Source organism: Gymnodraco acuticeps, unplaced genomic scaffold (assembly GCF_902827175.1).
Source record: "Gymnodraco acuticeps unplaced genomic scaffold, fGymAcu1.1, whole genome shotgun sequence".
Lineage (NCBI taxonomy): Eukaryota > Metazoa > Chordata > Actinopteri > Perciformes > Bathydraconidae > Gymnodraco > Gymnodraco acuticeps.
The window spans coordinates 1702639-1708638 of record NW_022990270.1 but is presented as its reverse complement, the minus strand read 5'-3'; positions in this window follow the sequence as shown (position 1 = coordinate 1708638).

Sequence of the window (6000 nt, the reverse complement as noted above, 5' to 3'; positions counted from 1 at the left end):
GTGGTCGATAGCGTTAATTGGCTCACTCAGTCACCGGTACATTGATTGCGGTCACTAATAAAAGGGCTATTGATTGGCACTTTGTTTAACACTGGTCCATGCAGTGAGAGCTGCCCTCTAATACTATCCCGACAGCAACCTTTTCCTGTTTGCCAGTCTCTTAATGTCATAAATTATGTCAGACGATTAAGGAGATATTTCTTCCCTCACGTTTTTGCCCCATGAGTGTAAGGACATTTTTAGACCGTGGCTCCCGAAGAGAGAGCAGAGAGCAACAACTCGGCATCTTGGGTATTATTAGGCATGTTTGCTGTCAAACCCAATGTCAAATGAAAAGATTGATATTAACTTTATTTGCATGAACCCAGTACACACATATATTATGTATACATATATTAATCATAACAATTTGGTTTGATTGTAAATGATTTCAATGCACAATAATTCTCAATGCATCTCCTCCCTCAATACTGCACATTTGTAAAAGCCTGTGATGTTTATTGTATGAGATTAATCTGTGAAATTAATAAAACATTTATCAAAAAAATTACTGTATATCGCTACTTTTTTTTCTTAATGAGTGCTTGAGTTTGCACAAATATCAATGTGAGAGTGATGATGCCTCCAAAAGTTAATTGTAACTTTATTGTCCAACTGAGGCAGACCAACAATGCATGTCAGGAAGGTAATCATTTGATCCTGGCCATTATCAAACACGCACCAACACGTTTATTTGAAATGGATGTAAGGGCAGTGTTTATCCATTTTGGTTTAACTATATTTTCCAAACTTTTTTCAATCATCACGTTTTCATATTTTATCTGCACAGACAGGACAATAAACTTTTATACCATAGTGTGTGGGTCAAGATATCTTGCAGCCCTTTAGATGATTTTTAAACCACAATAGTCACTAGAAAATACTGGAGCAGGGCATTTTTGTACATAAAGAACACTTTTATAAGCCTTCGCTGATGTTGTATAGCCTCAAAGGACATACAGTACCTCACATGAGTGGCCTAGCACCTTTTTCTGAATGTGGCCCTCACTGAAAAAAGACACCCCTGCTTACACTAACGTTCAATATTGTACCATTGACATTTTGCACCATTATATTTTGGTCACTTTAAGTACATTAATTGGAAGCACAAATATATAGAATACTGAAACAGCGTTGTTGAAAAAAAAAGTTTTACATACATTCAAAAGGAGACTGGATTATTATGTGTGTACGTCTGAGCACTGCTTTCCAATTCCTTAGTCACTTCATGTGTTCCTCACATGTGCTTCATCCCTTCTTCACCCATCCTCCAATGAGCTGTAGCAACACATCATTTGGATCCAAATCGCATCATTTCCAGTACATTAATTCTCTGAAATGTCATGTCAGGAACATTTTACAACATCTGCTAATAATTGGCCGCCTCATTTAGAATGGTACAAGGTGATGTTTTACTTCACATTTCTATTTCTGGAGGAACATGCACGTTCAGTCTGCTCAATATCTAGTCTTATTGCAATTAGCTGTGTGCTATTCTTCACACAGCACTCCTGCAGCTCCAGTGAGTCAAAGGCAGGTCTCCTGAGAAAGACGATGAAAACTGGAAATGGGGTGTAAGTACCTCCATGAGAGATTTAATTATCCCCATTAAATATTCAATGATCAATAGAATTTGTTTTAGCCGATCAATAGGTGACAAGGCCCGAGAAGGACAATGTGCATAAGTTGCTATTTGCATTTCAAAGCAGGTGTCACGTGGCCCCATTGGAAATCCATACCATTTTGTTAGGCTGTATTTCATATTTAGCTGCTTTATCCCCTTATCACTGACTGCTATTGATTCCCTTCCCTTTATTTACTGCCTACAAACTGCCTTAGGTTTAAAATGTCAAAATGTTTTTAGGGAATCCGATATGCCTCCATCGTCCTTCCTCATCTCTAGCTCTCGCCCTCTCTTTAATTCCCTTGTCTCTCTCTTTTCCCTCTCTCCCTCCCTCTCTCACTACCCCTTTCAGCAGAGTTGGAAATTAAACCCTGTCATCTTCCCACCCACCGTACAGATCTCTGCTCACTCGGGTGTGAATCTGCACATTATTCAAATAAATATCTCAGAAGTGCCATGGGAATACTCCGAGCCACTTCAAAAGACGCCCGCCCACCCCCCCCCAACACTTCAATGTTGCTTGTTCTTGCCGGAGTCCTATTTTGTTTACCTGAACCGGCTCTAATGGTTTGTTTTTCGCAGCACCTATCACATGTTCAATTGCAGCATTTAGCCAAGTTCAAGTGCACGCATGTTCAGGTCTCACCAAGGCATTGATTGTTCTCCAACAGTAAATGTGATGTTGTGAAGTTTCGGTCACAGACTTTCATCTGTCTCTTAACCCTGCATCATTTCTCTCTCTATCTTTGTGAACCTCTTTCTTATCACTCACTGTTTTTTCTCTGCCACCCCTCCCCTCTTTTCTCTACTGATTCACCTAGTTGGTTTCCCCAGGTGGGTTATTGTGTAAAGACGCCTAGCAGGCAGTGTGTACTGGGAATGAGCACTCAACAGAAAGAAACACTTTTGATCGAGGGCAATGCAAACACAACACAAAAGCACATGATATACTTATACATTTTAATTTCTATTATGTAATACAATCCACATGCAGTATAGAATCATGGGTGCTTGTTTTTATTGTACAATTTGACAACAGAGAAAAATACATTTGGATAGGCTACTTGATATTTCAAATATTCCAAATGTAAACATATTGAATGCTTAGTGTGTACAACCATACAGTAAATGAGAAATGTGTGCCATACAAAATAAAAGTAATGAAAATATGACTTTGGATTATAAGTAACTGTATATAAAGTAAAGTACAAGTGTTACAAGATTTAAATGGAAAAATCTTAAGAGTCAACTAAAACATTGATGAGGGTCACATGACCAGAATGCTGCTAAAACAGCTAAACAAGAGTTGTGTGTATTAATACATACATTTTGAGCCCCATCCATTATGAAATGCAAAACAGAAGCTGGATCATATGTGTTGCACTCCTCTCTCTGTGAGCAGGCCTATCTATCAGAGCAGCTCTCAGCCAGGAGAGCACAGAGGTCAGGGAGCTAACCTTCAGAGGCCCGGGGCTGCATGAAGCATCATCAGTGCCATCAGGATACATGGCCTCAGCGCTGCAGCACAGCTGGGGGAAAGAAGATCTGGATGAACTGAATGAATGTGTATGTGGATGCATTTGCTTGCACATCTGTAGGTTCCTGGGTGCATCTGTGTTGGTGGTGTGTATATTAGGGTCATGAATGATGGTTAAAATGTAGCTAGCAATAAACTCAAAGGCAGAAAGAGAGACATGCTGCCATTTGATTTGATTTGTAGAATTTGTGAAAAGTTTGCACTGATTAGTGATGCAATTTATAGTTTTTATATAGTATATCGTGTACACATGCACATTATATTCATACAACATAATGAATTAAGAAAATACATTATTCTTAGGTATAATATACAAATACGTTTAAAGCTATGAATATTCTCATGTATAATAATGAAGTTCAAACACACTAGGCTACACATATGTACCTATTTACCGCAATTACCAAAACACCAAATACCGGACACAACAAAATAAATTAGTACGCTCATTTGGCTTCCTATAGAGGCGAAGTCCCTCCCTTTCCCGGGGGACCTCCATGGGACCTTATTTCGGAAAAAGTATGTATTGAAGTCAATGGAGAGAGAAAGATTATCTTTCGATCCCGTTTGAATTGTGCTACAAATTACACATATGATGTTTGTCAATTTAACCCTTGGATGCATGAACGACCAATACCTACACGATGAGTCAAAAATGACCCCAATTAGAATCAATGTGTTTTTGCAATGAATTAAAAAAATGTCTTTAATTTTGGTTAAAGGTGATTATATTTATTATATTTGGGTCAACAAAAGACTGATTTTACATTTAACATGCTTATTTATAACTTTTTATAAAAAAAATTAACAAGAAATAACATAAAAAATCTTCAACAATTATTGTTAGTATGTCCATCTGTCTGGAGGACAAAAAAGAGAATGAACATACATAAGACCAGAACACTGTCCACTCACATGTGCCCACACAAACGTCTTTTCTCTTTTCACTGTGTGCAGTTGTCACAAACTATTTGCTTTTGGCTGTGACCATTGCACACTGGGGTACTGCATTTCCAACAGCAATTGGTGGCTTTGCGATCTTTGTTTCTTGGACACATCTGGCACCTCTTTCTCTTCTGTTGGCCCTCTGTGCTTCTCTCCTGTTGCTGGTTTGCAGCTTTTGTCACTCCACACCTTCCCATTGCTTCAGTGATGTAGGTTGGTAGGTTCGGGGTACCTTCCAGTCGACTTTTCATGAGAGGAGTCACAAGCTCCTTTGAGAGCTCTGTGAGGAAATGTCGCCGTGCGTTGGTGATACCTGTGGAAATTTCAGGGTGCTGAGCCCTGAAAAATGAGTAGGCGTTTAGAGTGGCTATATCAATCATGTTGTACCACAGCACCATGGGCCACCTCTGTGTCTGGTGCTTGTAGGTGTAGTAGCCAACCATCTGGTCAACGGTATCTACACCTCCTTTGGTCTGGTTGTAGAAGAGGATTATTTCTGTTTTTTTCTTTTGGCTGTTTTCATCCACCATCTTGCTGTGGTGCATTGTGCTGAGAAGCAGTACAGCCTTTCCCTTTTTTCTGATATAGCTGATCATGGTCATGCTGCCATTGAACCCAAATTCAGTGCTGTGGACCTCCCTCGACTTGGAAGCCTTCATCACTGGAGGGATGTCTGGCTTGTTCTGTCGCAACGTTCCCACAATAGTCAGACCCTTCTCCAGGAGATGCTCTGCAAGAGGCACACAGGTGAAGAAGTTGTCTGTGGTGATGTTGCGACCTGTGTGTCTGAATCCACTGCACAACTGACGGACAGTGTTTTCCCCTATATTCTTCTGGACTTCTTCCCCTGGTTGTCTCCCTGTGTACACAATTCCATCAATTGCATAAGGGGTGCGTGCATCACAAACCCAGAATATCTTTATGCCGTACTTGGCAGGCTTGCTTGGCATATACTGCAAAAACGTGGTCCTCCCTCGAAATGGTACAAGTTGTTCGTCCACTGTGACACAATCACTGGGGATGAATTTCTGCCTGCAGTTGACCAGGAACAGGTCCCATATGTAGCGGAAGGCTGTCATGTGGTCTGTTTCCAGTCGGGAGGCTCTGGTCCTCTTGTCATCAAAGCGCAGCAAACGGCGAATATCTTCGAAACGTTCAATTGACATTGTGGCCTTGTACATTGGGTTGTGTAGAGGACTCCCAAAGAGCACACGGATTGGTACATCCCAGTTTTTCTCACTTCCTGCAAGAATGTCAATCCAATGAAGGCCATGAGCTCCTCTTTGCTTAGATTTTTCCACTCTTTTCCTCTGTTTGTTGCGACTCTTCTTCCCTCCATGTTTGTGCATCTCAACACCTCTTCTAATATACTATCAGTGATAAACAGCTTCCATGCATCTATTGGAGAGACGGTGCTAAACCCAGGTGCAGGCCCTGACCGACTTCTCAGTAAATTGTGGCTTGGTGTTTTAGCCTGGGTGGGAGGTAACTCCGCCCAGTAAGAGCCCTTGCGGCTCATTCTGTTGGACACAATATCCATTTCCTCTTCGGAGGACTCAGAGGACTCCTCCGTGTCTGACTAATCTTGTTCGGCAGGGGCAGGTTGGTTGGTTCCCAGACGGCCTGACATGTCCAGGTGGACAATAATCTGGATCCTCTACATCTGAGATGTCAGATCCCGAGTCAATCCCACCGATGGGCTCTTCATCCCATCCGTTCAGGATCATATCTCGAGCAACGTCTTCGGGTATCCTAGCTGGCCTCCAAGTAGCCATGATAGTCTAGATGAGAAAACATAATACAGACAATGTTTGAATGACACACGAAACTATAAATCAATATGTAGCTATCTAAG